Below are 24,812 nucleotides of genomic sequence, written 5' to 3'. Positions count from 1 at the left end.
GAAAACTATTTTCCCTTGACCTGAGAATGTTTGCTTGGATAAGGACATTTATCAGCAGTAATATATTGGTTTCTGTCCATGACTTTTATGAACGTTTTCAGCATATTTGCTTTGATTTTTTTTCTAAAGCTGCTTAACATTCCCAGCTCATCAGATTGAAAGGTTTCTCTCTATCAGAAGTCAGTGAATGCTGCTACCTGAATCTGTCTGCTCTGACTGAGGAGGTGATTTGTGTAACCACGGAGTAAGAAACTGTGGTTTGGTGCAACCTGAAATCACTCACCAGAAAGCAAAATTGCCTTAGTTATTAGGACAGATCTGGAGGGAGGCAGGTGTGGGTCTATGGTACTGAGTGACAAGCTATGCTGGCACCAACAATGCAAGATGTCACTTAAGGTAATGGAAACCTCTAGTAACATGGTTAAAATGCTTGCCACAGCTTATAACAGGCAAGCAAAACTACAAGAAAGCTTTCTATGACATTGTTCTCGTTGCAAGGGAAATGAATCCATAGCTCACGACTACCTCCCATGAAGGCTGGCCTCTATGATTGCAAAACTGGAGAAAAGCCACTAGGTGCAGAACAACTGGACCTGCTTTTCGAGGAGATGCTGAACAGCATAGCAGCATGCTCTGATGCCTACAGCTAACCTGAAATAAAAAATCCCTGCAGATGTAAGAATAACTAGAATACCTATCATCAGAGCATGGTGGAGTGAATACTGGTTTTGAGATTTAGATGACCTACAGCTGTTAGGTTTCGGTATAGGGCTGTACTGGTCCTCTAATTCTCTGGCCCTACTCTTTTTTGAGACTCTACAACTAGATAATCTGAGAGGCTTAACAAGACGATCTTACAGTTCTGATAAAAGTTATTTCCTCCAAGTCATTGACCTGTAATTTGGAGACATTTTGGCTATGTTATTATTATTGATATTTGAGAAATATCTTTGTAGCCTGACCATTTATCCACCTACAGTAATGGTCATTTGAACACTGTAGTCTTAGAATGAGCTCTTTCTGTTTTCTATAGAAATGATCTTTTTCTGTTTTTTTTTTTTTTTTTTTTTTTTTTTATATATACTTTAAGTTCTAGGGTACACGTGCACAACGTGCAGGTTCATTACATATGGATACATGTGCCATGTTGGTGTGCTGAACCCATTAACTCATCATTTACATTAGGTATATCTCCTAAAGCTATCCCTTCACGCTTCCCCCATCCCATGACAGGCCCCGGTGTGTGATGTTCCCCACCCTGTGTCCAAGTTCTCATTGTTCTTGGACAATGAACTCATTGTCCAAGTTCTAAATCCCACCTACAAGTGAGAACATGTGGTATGTGGTTTTCTGTCCTTGCAATAGTTTGCTCAGAATGATGGTTTCCAGCTTCATCCATGCCCCTACAAAGGACATGAACTCATCCTTTTTATGGTTGCATAGTATTCTGTGGTGTATATGTGCCACATTTTCTTAATACAAGCTATTATTGATGGACATTTGAGTTGGTTCCAAGTCTTTGCTATTGTGAAGAGTGCCACAACAAACATACATGTGCATATGTCTTTATAGCAGCATGATTTATAATCCTTTGAGTATGTACCCAGTAATGGGATGGCTCGGTCAAATGGTATTTCTAGTTCTAGATCCTTGAGGAATCGCCAAACTGTCTTCCATAATGGTTGAACTAGTTTACAATCCCACCAACAGTGTAAAAGTGTTCCTATTTCTCCACATCCTCTCCAGCACCTGTTGTTTCCTGACTTTTTAATGATTGCCATTCTAACTGGTGTGAGATGGTATCTCATTGTGGTTTTGATTGGCATTTCTCTGATGGCCAGTGATGATGAGCATTTTTTCATGTGTCTTTTGGCTGCATAAATGTTTCTTTTGAGAAGTGTCTATTCATATCATTTGCCCACTTTTTGATGGGGTTGTTTGATTTTTTTCTTGTAAATCCATTTAACTTCTTTGTAGATTCTGGATATAAGCCCTTTGTCAGATGGGTAGATTGTAAAAAATTTCTCCCATTCTGTAGGTTGCCTGTTCACTCTGATGGTAGTTTCTTTTGCTGTGCAGAAGCGCTTTAGTTTAATTAGGTCCCATTTGTCAATTATGGCTTTTGTTGCCATTGCTTTTGGTGTTTTAGTTATGAAGTCCTTGCCCATGCCTATGTCCTGAATGGTATTGCCTAGGTTTTCTTCTAGGGTTTTTATGGTTTTAGGTCAAACATTTAAGTCTTTAATCCATCTTGAATTAATTTTTGTATAAGGTGTAAGGAAGGGATCCAGTTTAAGCTTTCTACATATGGCTAGCCAGTTTTCCCAGCACCATTTATTAAATAGGTAATCCGTTCTCCATTTCTTGTTTTTGTCAGGTTTGTCAATGATCAGATGGTTGTAGATGTCTGGTATTATTTATGAGGCCTCTGTTTTATTCCATTGGTCTATATCTCTGTTTTGGTACAAGTACCATGCTGTTTTGGTTACTGTAGCCTTGTAGTATAGTTTGAAGTTAGGTAGCGTGCTGCCTCCAGCTTTGTTCTTTTGACTTAGGATTTTGTTGGCCTTGTGGACTCTTTTTTGGTTCTATATGAACTTTAAAGTAGTTTTTTCCAATTCTGTGAAGAAACTCATTGGTAGCTTGATGGGGATGGTATTGAATCTACAAATTACCTTGGGCAGTATGGCCATTTTCACCATATTGATTCATCCTATTCATGAGCATAGAATGGTCTTCCAGTTGTTTATATCCTCTTTTATTTCATTGAGCAGTGGTTTGTAGTTCTCCTTGAAGAGGTCCTTTAAATCCCTTGTAAGTTGGATTCCTAGGTATTTCATTCTCTTTGAAGCAACTGTGAATGGGAGTTCCCTCATGATTTGGCTCTCTGTTTGTCTGTTATTGGTATATAGGAATGCTTGTGAGTTTTGCACATCAATTTTGTATCCTGAGACTTTGCTGAAGTTGCTTATCAGCTTAAGGAGATTTTGGGCTGAGATTATGGGGTTTTCTAGATGTACAATCATGTCATCTGCAAACAGGGACAATTTAACTTCCTCTTTTAATAACTGAATACCCTTTATTTCTTTCTCCTGCCTGATTGCCCTGGCCAGAACTTCCAACACTATGTTGAATAGGAGTGGTGAGAGAGGGCATCCCTGTCTTGTGCCAGTTTTCAAAGTTTTTGCTCATTCAATATTATATTGGTTGTGGGTCTGTCATAAATAGTTCTTATTGTTTTGAGATACATCCCATTAATACATAGTTTATTGAGAGTTTTTAGCATGAAGCACTGTTGAATTTTGTCAAAGGCCTTTTCTGCATCTATTGAAATAATCATGTGGTTTCTGTCTTTGCTTCTGTTTATATGCTGGATTACGTTTATTGATTTGTGTATGTTGAACCATCCTTGCATCCCAAGGATGAAGCCAACTTGATCGTGGTGGATAAGCTTTTTGATGTGCTGCTGGATTCGGTTTGCCAGTATTTTGTTGAGAATTTTAGGATCAATGTTCATCAGGGATATTGGTGTAAAATTCTTTTTTGTTTTGTCTCTGCCAGGCTTTGGTATCAGGATGATGCTGGCCTCATAAAATGAGTTAGCGAGGATTCCCTCTTTTTCTGTTGATTTGAATAGTTTCAGAAAAAATGGTACCAACTCCTCTTTGTACCTCTGGTAGAATTCGGCTGTGAATCCGCCTGGTCCTGGACTTTTTTTTGGTTGGTAGGCTATTAATTATTGCCTCAATTTCAGAGCCTGTTATTGGTTTATTCAAGGATTCAACTTCTTCCTGGTTTAGTCTTGGGAGGGCTAAAATTGACACCCCAACATCACAATTAAAAGAACTAGAGAAGCAACAGCAAACACATTCTTTTTCTATTTTCAATGTAATTTTTTTCTGAGTCAGAGTCTCACTGTGTCATCCAGGCTGGAGTGCAGTGGTGTGATATTGGCTTACTGAAACCTCTGCCTCTCGAGTTCTAGTGATTCTCCTGCCTCAGCCTCCTAAGTAGCTGGGATTACAGGCACGCACCACCATGCCCTGTTAATTTTTGTATTTTTAGTAGAGACGAGGTTTCACCATGTTGGTCAGGCTGGTCTCGAACTCCTGAGTTCATGATCCTATTGCCTCGGCTTCCCAAAGTGCTAGGATTACAAGTGTGAGCCACTGGGCCTGGCCTTCAATAGAATTTTTAATTAAAATATCATTTCAAGAAAATATACAAAATTTTCTAATCAGTGCATTATTAAATATAATGTAGAACTGGATAAATAATCTAGAAAGTTCAAGTAATATGATGAAATTTTATAAATTTACTCATTTTTTCCTCAATATAAGCTTGAAAACAGTGATGAAGTCTGAGGCTGTCCATGGTGCTGAAATTTCTTCTAGGGTTATAGCAGAGCATTATAGCTGCATTATGACAGAACTCTCTTCAAGTAGTATTTATGTTGCTTTAATTTTCTCTCAAGCAAGTAAGAAAGTTGTATTTAATAGTGGAACAAGAAGGACAGTTTTAAGTTGCATTAATATACTCAGTTTGATATCCGGGGCTTTCTCCTCCTTCTGAGTTCTTACAAATTTTTTTTTTTAAGATATATTTCCTAATTGACAAAAATTATCAGTCGATAATTTGCAAAGAAATAAATTTAAAAGACCAGATAAAAATAAAATAATGTAAAAATAATACTAATTAAGCAAAGAGATAAAACATACACCTATCAAACAACTAAAACTTATGAAGAATTCCCAACATTGGGGAAGATATGAAAAAATGGACCCATGTAATATTATTGAAACTGTAAACTGGTATAAAATTTTTAAGCAGAAATTTGGCAATATGAAGCAAGTAGTTGAATTATATATAGTCATAATTAAACTAATCAACTTTCAGGAGAACGGGGTAGTACATTCAATCAATTGAATTTGATAGGAATTAGATTTAAATACATAGTTTTTTGTAGTTCATACATTTAACAAGTGCAACAAAATGTAATACAGACAGTAAACCTTGAATTAAAGAGTTGTTTATTTACTTTGTTTTTGTACAAAATGCACAAACATAAAATAAATTACAGAATTTTAGGGTTGGAAATTACTTTAGAAAAGTGCAAGACTTCCTTAAAGATTCCAATAAAATTGATTATGTCAAATGTTAATTGCCAGTTGTACCCTTTCTTTTGTATAATAACCTCCTCATGGCCACAACACATTTTACCTGAGGTTGATTTTGGATAGGAATTCCTGCCCTTCCCTTTCCTTCAGTATTAACAGATCTCTAATGGCATAAGTGTATGATCCTGGGAAACCAGGTGATTTCATACCCCATCACCCAGGCTAGACTTTTTTTTTTTCTAGTATCATTCAATACAGCCACAACAAATGTTGCCTGTGTTCTGAGGAAAACAAGTTTTGCTGCCATTCCCACAGAGACATGACACCCTTGTCCACACTTATTTTACCAGATATGTGAGAGCTTTTTTCTAGACTTTCTATTTTATTTCATCAAATCATGTGTTTTTAAGTTAGAATGCATCTTCCCCTGAGAAGCAAAATAATTACCAACATTAGGTGAAGTATTTATTTCATTTTTCCTTAGAACAGGAGAAATTAGAAGAGCTACTCTGGGATCCAGTCTCTGAGGAATGCAGAAAAAAAAATTGTTGAAAAATGAAAAAACACTTTTGGAGGCTGAGGCATTGGGTGGGGGGGGGGGGTAGATCACGAGGTCAGGAGTTCGAGACCAGCCTGGCCGACATAGTGAAACTCTGTCTTTACTAAAAATACAAAAAAATAGCTGGGCGTGGTGGCGGGCACCTGTAATCCAAGATACTTGGGAGGCTGAGGCAGGAGAATCACTTGAACCTGGGAGGCGGAGGTTGCAGTGAGCCGATATCATGCCACTGTACTCCAGGCTGGGCGACAGTGCAAGACTCTGTCTCAAAAAACAAAGAACAAAAACCAAACAAACAAAAAAAGTAAAGAAAAAAGCGACACAGAAAAGAAGGGAATACTTCTGAGATTAGTGGCCCTAATTTGCAACCTAACCTGGGTCGGCAAGAATTTGTTTATATTCTTATGTTCTTTCCATTTAAAATTCTCCCTCTTCTTTCCATTGGATCATTGAGATAAAAGTGGTGAGGTAGGTATCAGGGACATCTCCAGGCTAACACTGTGCACCAGTTTGGTCTTTCAGCTCTTCTGCTTCTCATTCTAGATGCTATCTTCCACATTCTCTCCTTTCATGCCAAACTCATATACATACATTCTGCAATGAGTAAAGTAAGGGAAAAACAACCTGGCACCTATTCATTGAAGAAAAAAATGAAAGGTTGAAAGATGATATATTGGCTTTGCTAGAGTCTTTTAGTGATATTTGGATTGTTTTTCCTCAATGTGGATAGCTTTGAAATCTGCCAAAAGCTTGGTATCTGCTGTTTGTACAGCATTATGCGTCCTCTTCTGTCTGCTTGGACTAGTCAGGGTGTCACTTGTGCCCTTGATCACAATAGAGTCAGTAGAAAATGAGAATAGAAATGTGGTTGGCAGCTGAGGTGCCTTAGGTTGGAACAGTGTCCCACAAGCTGACAGTGATAGAGTTCTAGCTGTCAGCAGGGTATCACCAACCCCAGGAGGGGTATGGATGGAAGTGAAGCATCCAAGGCAGATGAATAGAAGAGCAGCAGGAAAGCATGTAAGAAAGATGAGAATGGTAAGTTAAAAAACGCAGCCTGCATAATTTGTATGAGTCCTTCAAATTAAGTAAGTTTACATTTTTCTTTAGCGATGTGAATGGCCATTAAAAGATGTATGGCTTGGTTCAACTTTTAAGGCATTTGAGAAATTTGAAATAAGCAGTTTTGAATAAAAAGAATCTAACTGAATCCTGATTAAAATATGTATGGATATAATTGAGGAAAATAGTTGAATCTTGCTAATGAGGACAAATTAGAGTTCAAACAGTTGAAACTTGAAGATGCTCCATTTAAATTCATACATAAAACTTGTCTTTCATTATTTTTTCACAAAAAGAACACAGCTCAACCCACTTGATATTAACAGATAGTATAGAGATAACAGGTGTGCAGTAGATTTTTTTTTTTTTTTTTTTTTTTGAGACGGAGTCTCGCTCTGTGGCCCAGGCTGGAGTGCAGTGGCGTGATCTTGGCTCACTGCAAGCTCCGCCTCCCGGGTTCACGCCATTCTCCTGCCTCAGCCTCCCGAGTAGCTGGGACTGCAGGCGCCCACCACCGCACCCGGCTAATTTTTTGTATTTTTTTAGTAGAGACGGGGTTTCACCGTGGTCTCGATCTCCTGACCTTGTGATCCGCCCGCCTCGGCCTCCCAAAGTGCTAGGATTACAGGCATGAGCCACCGCGCCCGGCCTGTGCAGTAGATTTTTTACAAGATAGTGAGCTATATGCATGCCCCATCCACCCACAGTACCAATTATAATAATACTAAAGAAATATAAATATTATAAATCCTAATTAAAAATAAATGAGCCATTTTGTTAATTTCTGCACAGTGGGTGCAAATAGGAAACAGAACAGAGGAGACTGCTATATAGATTCAGAAGGCCAGAAGAAAAAATAAGCCCAACAGGGCTCTTGAATTGCTCCAGATCTGGGAGGGCAAAGAGGACAAAATCAAAGAGAGAAGGTCAAATAAGGCTGAAAGCAAGCAATTTATAAAGTCCACTTGTTTTTTCCCTTTTACTATGAGTAAGAAAGGAATGCAGTCAGCAAACCTGGGCAAAACAAAATTGTCAAAGAAATTGAGGTTCAAATATGAGTCATATTAAAGAATACGTGATTTAGAAAATTGTTGGAAGGCAAGAAAAATAAATAAAGCTCTTTTCCTTTTATGTCAATGGATCATGAAAATAAGAATAATGAGATTTTGAAATAATTAAAATAAACAATACCACAAAGGTAACAGAAAATACAGGAAAATATATTTTGGACTTAAGGTAAGAAAGACAATCCTACAACTAAAACACAAAGTGAAGGTAAAAGTTGTTCATTAAAGTAGATTAGAACTGAGAAAAAAGCCTTGAAATGGAGAAAGAACATGAAGATGTTAGGCAATAAATGGGAGCTTAGCTGAAGATATTTGCAAAACTCACGAAGCAAGGAATTAATATTCAAAATTGTCTTGGAGCTCCTAAAAACAATAAAATAAGGCAAATAGCCAAATAAAATAAGAGTAAAGAGTATAAATAGACAACTTGTGAAAGATGGTTATTGAAATTGTTTCCAGTTTTCCCTAGTGCAAACATTGCTGCAGGAAGTAGCCTCAAACTCAAGTCTGTGTTCACATGCACCAGTTCCTAGCTTTAGAATACAATGCAGTGGAACACTGGATAGAAGGCTGGGCACAAACTGCCCTCCAATGTGTGTTTGCTAATTTCCACTCCTTACAAAACTGCATGTGAATGTCCATTTTCCTGCATTCTGATATTATTAAGGTTTTATATTTTCCAGTCTCATGGTTGAAAATGAGATTTCTCTGATAGATTTTACAGTTTCTTGATTAGTTGTTGTGCTTAGAATAGTTTCTTATGTTGATTGGACAACTGTATTTCCTCTTCTAAGAATTTCTGTCCTACTGGGTTATATGCTACACAGATTTATCTTGTTGATTTGTTACAGTATTCTATAACTTATATTCTTAGCTTTCTTTTTTTATTCCTTGTTTGAAGAGGAATGGCTACTTATGGCTTATAAGAATGGCCATCTACTGCTTATAATCAATCAACAGAGAGCAACACATACATATCACCTAGAAAAATTGAGCTAATCACTAGACTAACTCCAAAGAGAAATGATTAAGAGTAGCTGCCTCAGGAATATGAAAGGTTAGGGTGGAGTACGGCTCATTTTTATTATAAAACCCATTGGATTATTGGATTTTTAAAAAATCATGTATATGCATTATTTCAGATTTATAAACTTGTCAATTAGGATAAAGAGCAGTCTTTAATATCTGACAAATCTAGGATATAAATTTTATTACCTGTAAGAAATTAACACCATATGAACCTCAATTTTCTCGTGAGTAAACTAAGAATGATAATGCCCACCTCATTGCTCAGTTCAAAACTAGCTTGAGCAGAATAGTGAGACCCCATCACTACAATTTTTTTGTAAATAGCCAGCTGTGATGGCACACACATGTAGTACCAGCTACTTGGGAGGCTGAGGTGAAAACATAGCTGTGTTCTGTGTAAAATGTCTAGCCAATTTTAGCTTATGTCCTCTTCCTTCTCCTTTTAGTAACTTTATCTTTTTCCTTCTGTTACATTGTCATTAAAATTATTAAATCAAGGAATGAATCAACACATTTATTCTTTACCTACTATGTAATAGTCAATAATTGTAAATACTATGTGCAACTTCCCATCAAGGATATTATAGTTTGGAGACAAATGACATTGCCACATTGTAGATTAAATCCAGCACTTTGAACCAACAGTAAGAAAACTGTCATGAGAAAAATTATTATGCCTACATTTATTAATCAGTGCAACTTACAGAAACTTGTGTTCAACTTTAGCGGTGACGCTGAGATGAATAAGTCATGGCACACATCATCAGAGCATTCAAATTTCAGCCGAAAAGAGAAAAGGCAGACATTGAAAGTAAAGGGACACTTTGAAAAAAGGAAATGCTAAGGGAAAGAAAGAGAGAGATCAATTACTTGTCTGTAGAAATCTTAAAATTGTAATAATAAAGTAATTTTTGGGCAGGGCTTATATAGATATGAAGGCTTTTGTTAGACAAAAACATGAGAGGAGCAAAAATTCCAAAAGGAGCAGTGGCCTGAAAGGCTTACTTACAACATGTATGGAAAATGGAGAAAATTTCTGTGTTGAACAAATAGAAAGAGGCAGTTGGTGATAATTCTGAAGAAGGTGTTATCACCAACTGCCTGCCGCATGATCATTCCTGCAGCTGCACAGGAGCACTTGCATATGAACACCTGTCATTTATGTCTATGGGTGCCTCTTCTCCAGTCCATAGGTAATAGTAGTTTTCTTACCACATGATCCAGTTAGAATTACCAACAATGTAGTCCTTTTCCTCTCTTATCCCCTACATTCTGCCACGAGGTGGACATGTAACCCAAACTAGGCTAATCACTTTGTCACCTAAGAATTTGTGTCTTGATCAAGGAAGTGCATGCACTAAATAGCTGTTGGAATTCAGTCAGTCAATTATAACATAATCATGCAAGTTTCATGAGTCCTCTATTAGAAGGTGCCCACTTTCTCCTCCTTCCCAAGACCCTGCTTCTCCTTTGCTTTAGTGAGCTCCTAAATATCCTGCCAATAAACTTCGTGTGTGTGTGTGAGTGTGTGTAGTTTTGCTTTGTTTTTTATTTTGTTTTGCTTAGCTTATACCAAGTCAGTTTCTGTTGACTATAGCAAAGACCTCTATCTGATCAACCTGTCTAATGTGTTTGTATATAATTTGCAAACAGTTGGGAAAAAATTTATTGAAGGGTCATATAATAAAGATGAAATTTAGGAAAATTTGGAGCATCATGGAATTAAAGTCAGAGTACAGGCAAGGAGAAGTCCACTATTATCTGGAATTAAGATTTAAAAGAAGTAGATGAATGTAAGATGGTAATAAAAGTGATATAGTTTGGTGGAATGAGCACCAGATCTTGTAGTTAAAAAAGAAAAACAATGTGTTTAAATCTCAGGTTCTTTCCTGCTTCTGACTTGCTTAGGCAAGTTACTTATATATACTAGACCATTATTTCAATATTTTCATACTATAGACGGTAGTAACCCACTCACTGTCATATTTTGAGTATAAAAATAATATATGGGCTGGACATGGTGGCTCACATCTGTAATCTCAGCGATTTGGGAGGCCAGCACAGGAGAATAACTGAGCACAGGAGTTCAAAACTAGCTTGAGCAGAATAGTGAGACCCCATCACTACAATTTTTTTGTAAATAGCCAGCTGTGATGGCACACACATGTAGTACCAGCTACTTGGGAGGCTGAGGTGAAAAGATCACATGAGCCCAGGAGTTTGAGGCTGCAGTAAGCTATGATCACACCATTGCACACAGCCTGGGAAACAAATGAGACTCCATCTCTAAAAAGAGAATATATATACACACACACACACATTATATATAATGTATTATAATATATATATAATACAGACTAATATAATATATATACAGATTAAATATAATCTGTCACATACAGTGTTTAGCACTAATATGAACTAGCATTCCATGTTAGTTTATAAATTCGGTAAGACCTGGCAAGTGACTGAATCTTACATGTAAGCTAAAAGGCAAAGTCAACATTGACCCCAAATTTTGAATCTGGGAGATACGGTAAATTATAATATTTGGACAAAGAAAAGAATTTGGCTTTGAAATGGATGGATGCTATGGTCTGAATGTTCATGTTCATGTTCCTATAAAATTCATATGTTAAAATCTCCTATGTGTTGGAAGTAAGAAGTAGGGCCTTTGGGAAGTAACTATATATGAGAGTAGATAATGGTGAATAGGATTAGTGACCTTATAAAAGAGGTCTGTGGGAGCTTGTTTTTCCCTTATGCCACGTGAGGACACATAGAAGGCGACATTTATGAGGAAAAGGCCCTCACCAGACACCTAATCTGCTGGCATCTTGATCTTGGACTTCCCAGCCACCAGAGCTATGAGCGGTAAATTTCTGTTGTTTATAAATTACTCAGTCTAAGGTCTTTTGTTATAGCAACCCAAGCATACTAAGACAGAGGATGATAAATTCAAATAATTAAAATAAAAACTAAATTTTTTGACATGTGGATTTTAAAATAATTTTCTCAAAATTTAAGAGAAAATAGGCATCTAAAATGAACTTCAGAGTCACCTTTACACTGTGGAAAATTGAAAGATATGGTAGGCAACTGATTAACTATCGAAAAAGAAAATATTGATGACAAACTCTAATATGTGTTTATATAAAGGGTCAATGACAAGGAGGAGTCAATGAAGGACATATAAGACACAGTCAGGAGTACAAGGGAGTACAACTTCACGACCTCTCAGAAGCCAGAGAAGATACGTCCAGAGAGAAACTTTTCTTACTCCACTGTTTCATGTGCCTAAGGTGCTACAGAAAGGACAAGAAGCATGGAGATGAAAAGGAATCCATTTCATTTCCTCATTAGTATTTTCAGATATTTGTTTCAACAAAATCATGAAACTAGAACTAGATGCAAACAAGTGTAAGAATAATGCCTCATTTATGTTTCAGAATTGTTCTTATTCATGTTTCAGATGTTGTTTAGGAAGTGGCATAAGATACAGTGAAAGAAGAAAAAAAGGAAAACAAAGAAGAGTTTCCCACAAATGAAATAATCAGTACTGGAATCAACAGAAGTTATTTGAGAATATAACAGCAATTATATAGTTTAATGTAGTCATACAAATTAATATAGTTTAATATAGTCATGCAAATCAATGTGTGAACATATTATACAAAAGGCATTTAAAAGTTGGAAGCCACATGGTCCAAATGCCCACACTGTGATTCCATATCTCTGTAAATTGTCCCAAGGCAGGTTCACAATATTTTTTACAATAAAACATCTTAGAAATAAACTGAAATAAGTCACAGATACATAGTCTTTAATATTTGCATTATTTGATTTTGATAAACATTGGGGTTTAAAGATATATTTTGACAGAATTACCAAGACAATTAATTTTCCCATGTCAGCTTTCTCTAGTAATAGACTCATTTGTTCTTCCAAAAGAGCCATCGGTCTCTTTCTTTTTATCATAATAGCTCATTTTTTTTTCATTTTAAGCTGTTTGCATACAATCATGATAATATTTAATGATGAAAGTCATTTCCTCAGACTCATCTTTAATAATGCACTTTATATTTAGTTCATGGTAATCTCTAAAATAAGCTAAAGTGTAAGGAAGAACACATTAGCAATTATTTGTTCTGAATCCTAGGAAAACAATGCCATGAGCTCTTGGCTCAAGACTTCATTGCATTCTTGCTGGGAGAGCTTGAGTCAAATCTTGGCACTAGGGAAGATGATCTCTAGTTGGCTTTCACATCTCTCTATAGATGGACCCAATCCACAATTTGTATTATATTTCATGTATGCTTCTACTGTTTCCTCTGACAAATGTTCAAAAGAGAAAGGAAAGGTAAACCCCAAAAATGCAATTATCAACACCTTGAACATTCTTGATCCCCACCCCAGTCACATCCAGTTATCTGCATGAGCAGTTACTATTTTTTTTTTTTTCTGAAAGAAAAATGGGTGCTGGATCTTTGGATATATTGTACTGAATACTGTGAGATTTCCTAGAGAAAACCATTAATTGTTTTAGGTAAGACTCCAAGTTAAGAGTTTCTATTTGCATTTTTTCTTTTTTTTTCTTTTCTTTTTGCTTTTTTATGGCTACATCCTAGTACTTTGGTAAAATCTAAGTTATCTACAAGAAAACTGATGATAAAGTTTAGCACTAATGTCAGGTTTATGCTATCAAAATAAAGGACATAATTATTAGGTGATTCAATTCAAACATAAATACAAGTTTTTTATTCTATCTCTGGGTACTTTAATAAAATGCTTGTATTAATAATATTCAAGAAAATCAAATTAACAGGAATATCTGATTTGTTAAATGTCATTTTGTTGGTAACTTGTTTTTTTATGCATTTATTCATTCACTTAGCTAACATTTGCATTTAAGATACCCGGTATCTGAGAGGTATACAAAACAGGAATGTGTGGCTCTGCTTAAAGATTATATGGTCAGGAAGTCTGACAGAGGGGAGCCTTATTAAATGGGGTTTTGAAGAAGAAAAAACTGCATCTCCTTTTACGTCAGTAATGCCATTTCTTACCTTGTCATTGGCTCTACCTCCTAAATTTTGGTGGAGAAAAAATTAACAATAACAATAACAAAAATAATAAAGGCTAATTCGTCCTGAACATTGGGTATGCCAGAGTGTGATGTGGTCACTCTGGTCTAATGAACTAAAAAGTTTTGTAGTAAAGTTTTGTTTATAAACATTTTTGCACACACTACATTGTCAAAGGACCTTGACTATGAATTCCACCAGCTTGTAGTTATATCACACTTTCTGTTCATCAGATATGGTGATTCCCCAAAGAAACTATGAATATATATGTGTTTAACCTTAAGCCCAGACAATTATCTCTTGATTGAGAAAAGCTTTTAGAACTTGAAAATGTGGAATTAAGAGCTCCTGATTCTCCACGCCGTTCCCCATCCCTGCTTGCCTATCTTTCTCTTTCTGATTCTGTTTTGGTTTTAAGAGGATTAAAAAAATAAGTATTCACTAAGCATACAATGAAAAATGATAAAAAGGGAGGAGAAAGCGTTTAGAGGGTGGAGGTATCTAAGGCAGGTGTCAGCATTGGATGACTAAATAAATGATCTTTGGGAGAGGAGCATGATTCACATGTCTGTCAGTTTCCTTCCCCATGGCAGCATTTTAAAAATGAGATTTACCTATAGGTCATCTTCTTGGCCAGCTTCTGTGGTCTGTGAGTTGGCATCGCTCACCAGTCTCTATTCTCTGTGCAATTAGATGATGGTAGGCCTTGGGAATAGATTTTCAAAATCTGAGCTCTGGGCACACATAAGCTAGGTAGTGTGGCCCCTTTGTTCCAACTTTTAGAAATACCCTTGTAGTCAGTTTTCATCCAGGGGGAGCAAATGCTGTGCCAGTGGGGAAATACAGTTGAAGAAGTTGCAGGTCAACCTTACTACACCATGCTCCTGACACATAGGTAGGAGTCTGCACCTTGCATTGCTAGTGTGATCTTTTGTTCTAGGAAACTGGGAGTAGACATGACACTTTTCTTTGAATTTTTTATATTATCTCAATTTCTATGGCCCTTGATTTGTTTTCTTAATCCAAACATAATACAGATACATCCAGGGTCTTTAAAAAACAATTAATTAAGGAGAACTTAGGAAAAACAACTTTACTGATTCAAATTATTTGTTTGCTTTTGTTCTTTTTCTTTTTTTCTTTTCTCTTTTAGAGACAGTCTCACTCTGTCGCCAGGCTGGAGTGCAGTGGCGCAATCTCGGCTCACTGCAACCTCTGCCTCCCGAGTTCAAGTGATTCTCCTACCTCAGCCTCCCGAGTAGCTGGGATTACAGTTTTAAACTTAGGAAATGCCTGTTTAGAAACATCTCAGCATGAGGGATCGTAAGCCACAGTCCAGATATACCAGGACTAGAGAAATGGGTTGTATGTATAAGACTTTACTTTCTATCTTTTGTTCCTACCGTGTGTTTCAGGTTTCTCTCCTGACTTAGAAATAAACCTAAAGGCAGAAAAGGCATTAAGAATATATAACTGCACAAAATGGAATTCCTAATTTCAAGCATGCAAACCTTATTTCATCTTCACATGCATAGGAATGACAAAGAAAAATATTTATTTTCTGTGGGATATCAGAGAAAAAAAATAAATAACCTGTAATATCACAGAAAAAAAATGTACTATTCTTTATATATCTAAACAGTAATACCCAAAAGTTATAATTTCATAAAATATAAAGTAATGTTTATATCGCTTATGATTTTTAAAGAACTAATTTCTGGTAATGTGTTAAAATTCCCAGAAAATCAGGAAACGGTGGCATGCTACCTCTTAGTCCTCAAACAATTACCATTAAGAACAAAACAATAGATTGGTAATTTTTTTCTTTCGTATTTTATCTAATGCACTGAGTTCTTAATTCAGCAGAGTATATGTAGAATGTTGAACAATTTCATGTAGATGCTAATGCAGGATGAGATCTCTCATGCCTCATACACAAATATCTCAAATTACAGGATGATGACTTACTTCCTAACTCCCAACTTTAACATTTTCAAACTAGTTTGCAACCCAGAAGTAAATCTAGAAATTAATTTGGTAGAATGGAACCAAGGACTTTTTCATAAAATAAACAAAGTAAAATAGAAATTAGTAGAGTGCCTCACATGTAGAAAGGTAAATAGTCTCCAAAAGCTTTTTGTTCTGTGTGTGTGTGCGTGCATGTGCACTAAATCTTAACGTAAAAGATATATGTTACTGTGGATCATTTCAAGTCTGAAAGCTACTGCCTTGTACTACATATTAGCCTTTCAGAAAGGAGAGGTAAATTGTTTAATAGCTCAGAGGTATTACATGGGGGAAGTAAGATTCTAATCCATATGATTCTATTCTGGAAGTTCAGAACCTGTATTTTTCCAAAAAAAAAAAGACATTCCTGTCATTCTCACAAAGAAACTCCATTATTATCATCACTTGGAAATCAAAATTTTTTCCAAATTCTTAAAAAATGAACAGGAAAATAAGTCTTTAGAGAAGTGTTCATTGTATATATTTTAATTTTCTTACTTAATAAGATACATATATACCTCTAGTTAATAATATACATATAAATGATCTATGATACACACATAAACACATATATATGAAACATACACATACATATACATACACACATATATATGCAGCACATACATATATTATACATACACACACATACAGCAATTAAGCAGGAAGAAGAAGAAAGCACTATGGAATAAATCAAGACTTTGCTTCTAGTTATGATTCTGCTTTACTTGGAGCTAGCCTCTACAGAAGTTGCTATAATAAGATATTCATTAATTATCTTCATATTAACATGTTATTCAATTGTTGTCTAAACTACATATTTTACCAGGATATCTTAGTGCTTAGCATAATACCTGGTACATAGAATCTCAGTACATATGTGGATAATTGTTGTGTAAGCGTTCAGAATAACAAAAACAAACAGATAAATTCAAAGTCAGTCTTCTTATATATTATTAATTTGTATTGTTAAAGAATAATAGTCATGTTTTCAAAATAAAGTCTTCATGATATAGACCTCCTACTTTTTTGGGCATGTTTCAGTCACATAGGTCAGTGTGTGTGTGCTTGTGTGTGTCTTTAACTATACAGAAAACATCTGACTCTATGCATTTCTATCATATTAGTTTCTAATATTATCTTATTCATAAAATTGATCCAAACCTCTTGTCCATTGTTGTTCATTTATTTCTGTATATTATAGTCAGTCTGATGAAACTTCAGAGAATCTCTTTATTACATTGATCAACTTCTTAGTATCAATTATTTTAGAATTAAGACAGCCTGTGAAAATTATCATGCCTGATTTTTGATATTTTAGCTTTGAACCTTCTAGAAACTTGGCAAACCACAATGACGACTATGGCTAAGGTTTAAGGTTATTATACAATTAATGATTAGAAATTCCTTCACTTGAGTCTTGTTGAATGAACATGATTGCTTTTGTTACCCATTCTTAAACCCTTTTCTGCAGCTTTTCATTCATCTACTTATGCTTCCAGAAACTTCTATTAAATATTCCTCCTTGAAAGGAACTGTCCTGATTAGTGGACTAATACAAATAATTAATATCCATTTCTTTTTTTCTCATAACTTATTGTCTAATTGACCAGAATATTGAGAGGATTTTGACAATGAAAAAGTCACAGATCCGCAAATAACAATTCTGTTATAATTTTCCATTTCATAAAAGTGATGAATGACATTTATGCCTCACTAGAATGCTAGGATAAATCTGAATGTGTCCCTCACTATTTATTCTTTATTTTGAATGTTAGGACAATTTACAAAAGGCACTTTATTAACCATAATTATTGGATTTTTATTAAGAAACTGCTAAGCAAAATGTAAAGTATATTATGAAGTACAAATAAAACAAAACTGAATAAAAGATATAACTAGAGTAAAATTAAGATCTATCTTATAGGAAATAGTTTATTATTATTTATGTGTAGTTCTCATCTATGACAGATTCACCAAGGAAAGAAGGCTAAAGATTCCTGTCATTTTACTGTTACTTTCTAGATACCACTTGATATCTAGGAAACTTAAAGAAATATATTTAAGCTCATTCCATAATTTCATTCTCTCCTTCCACATGTGTAGCTTCATAAAGCCAAGAAAAAGGGAAAACTAGTTGCTAAGCAACAACTAAGGTATTAGGAATGGATCCAGAGAAGCATCTCTTGAGTCAAGTAATTAATCAATAGATTTTAAAAACAAAGAAAGTACCCATTGAGTCGTATGTTTCAGGGAAAAGGTAGATAGCTACATTTTTGCTTAAATATAGGATGATTTTGCTATACAGAGGTTTGTTTTATTAAAATATTACAATATTTTTGCAAATAAAATCAACTCAAAGAATCGTTCGTCTTAAAAAAATGTTTTGCAAACTGGGTGAAGAGTAACAAAATGTACCTTTCAAAATGATTTTAAATCTAGTCAAAGAGGAATAAGCAGAATAGAGAAAAAATTCCAGTGAACAATGTGGTTTACAAAGTTGTATGTATATGTTGAAGATATGAATAAATATTAAAAATGTTGGCATCTCTGAAGAAACACATTCTTGGATTTTTAAAACTCATAAAATAAAATGCCAGATACACCTGAGTAAACTCTGCCTACCCATCAAGCACATGGCTAGAATTTTGGACATATTGGGTATACTTTCCTATATTAAGTCTTGAGTCTCATATACTCTAAATGTATAGCACTAAAATGAAATGACCCAAAAGGATACTCACATTACTTGTTACCATCTACTAGATCCACATCAATAGGATAAAGCAGAGGAAGAATTGTGAGAGGCTTGTTGACCCTTGATTCCAGGATGTCTATAGTATACTTCAGAAGGTGGGAAATACTATGGTGATAGAAATGGAGAGTACAAGAATTGGTAGAGTTGCTGGCACATTTTTATGTGAAGGTGTAAATATATTGAGGGAGATAGTATAGGAGTCACTGGCTTTGGAGGTCAGAAAGATTTGGGTTCAAAGCCTGGCACTATCACTCTTTAGTTTCATGTATTTGAGCAAATTACTTAGTTGTGACTTAAAATTTAGCTCTTTGGTGTGGTTATTTTATTGTTATATTTCTATTGATAGTATATTTGAGATAACCAAAAATAATTAGAGAAAAACAAATCGGCAAGATTAGTATTAGTGAAAGTAGTGCTGTCTCCAATTATAAAAGACAGAAGGTTTTCTGTTCCTGAATGTAGTTGACTAGGAATTTGTCCATGTGTGTTTGAAGTCATGAAAGGGCAAAAGGATGGCAGAGATTGGTAGAAGGACATCCATGTAACAAGGAAATTCTGACAACTGTGGTAAAACATACATCAACACTCAAGCCTGTAATCCCAGCACTTTGGGAGGCCGAGACGGGCGGATCACGAGGTCAGGAGATCGACACCATTCTGGCTAACACGGCGAAACCCCGTCTCTACTAAAAAAATACAAAAAAAACTAGCCGGGCGAGGTGGCGGGTGCCTGTAGTCCCAGCTACTCGGGAGGCTGAGGCAGGAGAATGGCGTAAACCCGGGAGGCGGAGCTTGCAGTGAGCTGAGATCCGGCCTCTGCACTCCAGCCCCGAGGACAGAGCGAGACTCCGTCTCAAACAAAAAACAAACAAACAAACAAACAAAAACATGCATCAACAGATTTGTTTCCATTTATTACACCAAAGAGGGGAATACAAATATCTGATCACACATTGCTTTAGAACTTATGAAACACATTGTTCTAAATATCAAAAATAAAAACATAGCTTCAGATAGGATTGTAAACATTTTGATATTTTGACTTCAATTACAATAGAAATCAGTCAAAACTCCCAGTACTCAAATTCTAAAACACCATTAGAGATATTTAAGCTTTCTTTCCTTCTGTATCCACATTGCAACTATATTCAAACAGGCTTTTGAAGCTTATTTCTGGGATTTTAAAAATAACTCTATATTTACTTCTAAGGATAAAAGTAAGGCATACATTCCTTTTCCCTGTAAAATTCTAATAAAATTAGATGAAGAAAATATCTTCCATGACTTGTTTTCCATTGGTAACAACATGATCTGTAGGTGTAAGCATAGTTAGAAATCTGTTTGTTTGGGTGGGGAGGAAATGAATGCTATAAGTGTTACTGAGCAACTGTTTAACTTCAAAAAACTGACATAAAATTGTATGCATTTATCATGTACAACATATCGTTTTGAGGGATACATGCATTGTAGAATAGTTAAATCTAGCTAATTAACAAATACATTATGCTGCATAGTTAACATTTTTGTGGTGAGAACACTTACCATCCACTCTCTAAGCATTTTTTAGGACTACAATATGTCATCATTAACTATAGTCACCGTGATGTACAATAGATTACAAAAACTTTCTCCTCCTATCTAGCTATAAATATGTATCTTTTGACCTACATTTCCCCACCTTTTATTTTCCATAACCACTCCAACGTCTGGTAACCACCATTCTACTCTCCACTTCTGTGAGTTCAACTTTATTAGATTCCACATATAAGTGAGATCATTCAGTATTTATCTTCCTGTGTCTGGCTCTTTTCACTTAGCAAAACGTCCTCCAGGTTCATCCATGTTGTTGCAAATGACAGGAGTTCCTTCTTTTTTATAGCTGAATAGTTTTCTATTATGCATATATACCATATTTTCTTTATACATTCATCCATTTATGGACACTTATGTTGATTCCATATCTTGGCTATTGCGAACAATGCTACAGTAAATATGGGAGTGCAGATACCTCTCTTCCTTACATATTTATTTCACCTCCTACAGATATATACTCAGTAGTGGGATTGCCAAATTACATGGTAGATCTATTTTTAATTTTTTGTGGAACCTCTAATACTATTTTCAATAATGACTATACTAATATACATTTCCATCAACTTGTGAGGTTTCCCTTTCTCCACATACTTTTCAAGACTTGTTACCTTTTTTTAATACTAGTTATTCCAACAACATTAAGGTGATATCTCGTTGTGGCATTGATGTGCATTTACCTGATGAGTAGTGATGATGAGTATTTTTTAAAAAATATACCTGTGAGCCATTTATGTCTTCTTTTGAGAGATATCTATTCAGGTCTTTTGCTCATTTTTAAATTTGTTTTGTTTGTTTGTTTTCTTGCTATTGAGTTGTTTAAGTTCCTTATATATTTTGGCTATTAATTCCTTATAAGATGCAAATATTTTCTTCCATTCTGTAGGTTGTCTGTTCATTTTGTTAACTGTTTCCTCTGAAGTACAGAAGATTTTAAGTTTTAAATAATGCTATTGTCTATTTTTGCTTTTGTACTTTTGAGAAAACCATTACATATCTAGAAAAAAACATTGCTCAGACCAATGTCATGGAACTTTCCCCTATGTTTTTTTTTTTTCCTAACAGTTTTAGGTCTTTCATTTAAGTTATTAACCATTTCAGTTGTTTTTATACATGGTGAGAGATAAAGGTTTAATTTCATCCTTCCGCCTGTGGATATCCATTTTTCCTAACACCATTTATAGAAGTGATTATCTTTCCCCTATTGTATGTACTTGATTTTTTTGTTGAAAATCAATTGGCCATGAGTACAGTAAATTTCTTTCTGGGCTCTATTCTATTGTATTGGTCAATGGGTCTGTTTTTATTCCAGGACTATACTGTTTGGCTACTATAGCACTGGAGTATGTTTTGAAGTTGGTAGTATGATGCGTCCAGCTTTGTCCTTTTAAATCAAGATTGCTTTGGCTACTTGGGGGTTTTGTGGTTCCATGTGAATATTAGGATTGTTGTTTACTATTTCGGTTAAGAATTTCACTGGTATTTTAATATGAATTGCATTGAGTCTATATATTGCTTTGGGTAGTATAGACATTTTAACAATATTAACTCCTCTATTACATAAATACAGAATATCTTTCTATTGATTTGTGTCTTCTTCAATTGCATTCATCAGTATTTTATAGTTTTCAATGTAAAGCTCTTTCACCTCATTGCTTAAATTTATTCTTAAATATTTTATAGCTATTGTAAATGGAATTGTTTTCTTTACTTATTTTTCAGATTGTTTGATGTTGGTAGATCAAAATGCTACTAATTTTTGTATGTTAATTTTTTATCCTGCAGATGTATTAGATTTATTAGTTCTAAACGTTCTTTGGTGGAGTCTTTAGAATTTTCTATACATAAGACCATGTCATCTGAAAACAAGAACAATTTAACTTCTTCCTTTCTGATGTGGATGCCTTTTATTTCTTTCTCTTGCCTACTTGCTCTGGCTACAGTGAATACAAGCAGCAAGAGTGTGCATTATTTTCTTATTCCAGATCTTACAGGAAAAGTTTTCCTTGTTCAGTATGATATTAGTTGTGCTGGTCACATATGGCCTTTACTGTGTTTAGGTACACTCATTCTATATCTAGCTTGTTGAGAACTATTATCATGAACAGTTGTTTAGTGTTTCAAATGATTTTTCTGCATCTGATGAAATGATCAAAGGTATTTTGTCCTTCACTCTATTAATGTCATATATCGTTATACATATTTATTGATGTGTATATTTTGAGCCATCCTTGCATTCCTGGGATGAATGTCCCATCAGTGTCCCATCACTATGTCCATCAGTGATGTTGTCCTGTGATTTTGTTGTTGTTGTTACTGTTACTGTGTCATTGTCTGGTTTTGATATCAGGGTAACAGTGGCCTTGTAAAATAAGTTGGGAAGTATTCCCTTCTTTTCAATTTATTGGAAGAATTTGTAAAGAATTTGTATTAGTTCTTTTAAATGTTTGCTAGAATTAAGCAATTAGGTCATCAAACCCTGAGACTTAATTTGGCCTTCTTTTAACTGGATATTTGTATCTTTTTCCAGGTTTGGAAAGTTTCTGCTATTTTTTTTTTGTTTAAATTCCACAAACTTGAATATTTTGTTTTTTGAGATCTTGGGGGGACAATCACTGGAGAATCCTATTCTGTTATCTCATTATGGCCACTCCACAATTGGTTTTTATCACTTAACAATATGTCTTCAAAATCTGTACATGTGTACATACAGCACACCCACGTTGCACACATCACACACACAAACAAACATATATATTTAAAAACTAATTATTGGCTGGGCGCGGTGGCTCATACCTGTAATTCCAGCACTTTGGAGGCCGAGGTAGGCAGATCACAAGGTGAGGAGATTGAGATTATCCTGGCTAACATGGTGAAAACCCACCTCTACTAAAAATACAAAAACTTAGATGGGTGTGGTGGCATGTGCCTGTAGTCCCAGCTACTCAGGAGGCTGAGGCAGGAGAATTGTTTGAAATGGAGGTGGAGGTTGTAGTGAGCCAAGATTGCACCACTGTACTCCAGCCTGGGTGACAGAGCAAGGCTCCATCTCAAAAAAAAAAAAAAAAAAAAAAAAAAGGGACTTATTTTAAGAGGCTATACAATATTACATACTGTAGTGTAATTATTTTCCATGTAATGAAACTGTAGGTTGTAGTCTTGCTATCTAATGTCATCTAACAAACTACCCTAAACTAAGTGACTAAAGTCAACAAAATCATTTGTGAACTTATAAATATGGTATTTGGGTTGGGTTTGGTGGGAAGGGTTGTCTATATGCCATGTGTCATCAGCTGATAACTTAGTTCTTTTCTTTGAAGGTCTCTCTCTGTTACCTAGAATTCCTCATGGCATGATGGTAGTGTTCCAAGGACAAGTGTTCCAAGAAAGAACACTAGCCAGAAACGATTTCACCTTTCATTACTGAGTCTAGGAAATCAAATAACTTCACACATCACCAACTTGTTAACCATGTGGTTGAGACACCTTGGAACTAGATTAACAGTCATTAGTCAAGCCACCCCACCTGATTCATATAGCGTCCACAGAATTCCATTATTTGAAGAAGTCACAAACTCCAGTAAAAAGTTTAAGGGGAAGGGAGATAGATTATATATTTAGAGAAAGAGTAGTATGTTTCTGTAAAATCATGTGGAATGAGAAATATTGTTACAGACATCTTAAAAAAACACAGTGTACCACAGCTTGCTTCTCAATCTTTCAGTATTTTGAATAATATTACAATATATACAATTACATACTTCCTGGAAAAAGTGTTTAAATATATTTCTGTATGAGTTAGAATGGCCTATGCTCCCAATATTTATACATCTATATCTGTTTACCTATTTATTTTCTAGTAATTCTAATATTTTATCAAAAGGCTGTACACAATGACTTACAGTATGTGAAAGTTTCCGTTTCCAACACAAACTACTCATACTAGATTTTTCACTTTTCTGCTACACTTATGAATGAAATTATTTCATTGGCATAGCTTGCATTTTCTTGGTTACTATTTACATTAGGCAAATTTAATAATTATTGCTAACTTTAATTTTTCTTTGTGCCATGTTTAATATCTTTCACACTTTTCTCCAGGCTTTTAAATCAATATGTAAGTTTTTATAGCATTTTTATTTGCTACTGTGTAATCTATTTTTCAGATTGCAAATAATTCTCTAGTGTTTTGTCTTTTCATTATTTAAATTTTTTTACAGAATTTTAAATTTTGAAGCTTTCAACTTTTTACTTTTTATTATGCTTTTTTTATTATGACTTGGGTAAGAAAGCCTTACTCTTTCTTGCTATAGAAGCTTATTTACATTTATGTTTTTCTAATGAGTTAAATGTTGTTTTAGAATGTTTATCTTTTGATATAATATGAACTTTTACTTGTGCATGATGAGAGGTAAGCAAGCAGTTTTTTCTTTTTCCTGAGAGAATCAAATATCACAACATAATTTGTTGATAGTTCACATTTGCCCTCATGGATCGAAATTACCAATACTGTTATTTATATCCCTTTCTCTCTACATATAC

Source organism: Chlorocebus sabaeus, chromosome 14, assembly GCF_047675955.1.
Source record: "Chlorocebus sabaeus isolate Y175 chromosome 14, mChlSab1.0.hap1, whole genome shotgun sequence".
Taxonomy (NCBI): Eukaryota; Metazoa; Chordata; class Mammalia; order Primates; family Cercopithecidae; genus Chlorocebus; species Chlorocebus sabaeus.
Note: the sequence above shows the minus strand (reverse complement) of the source record.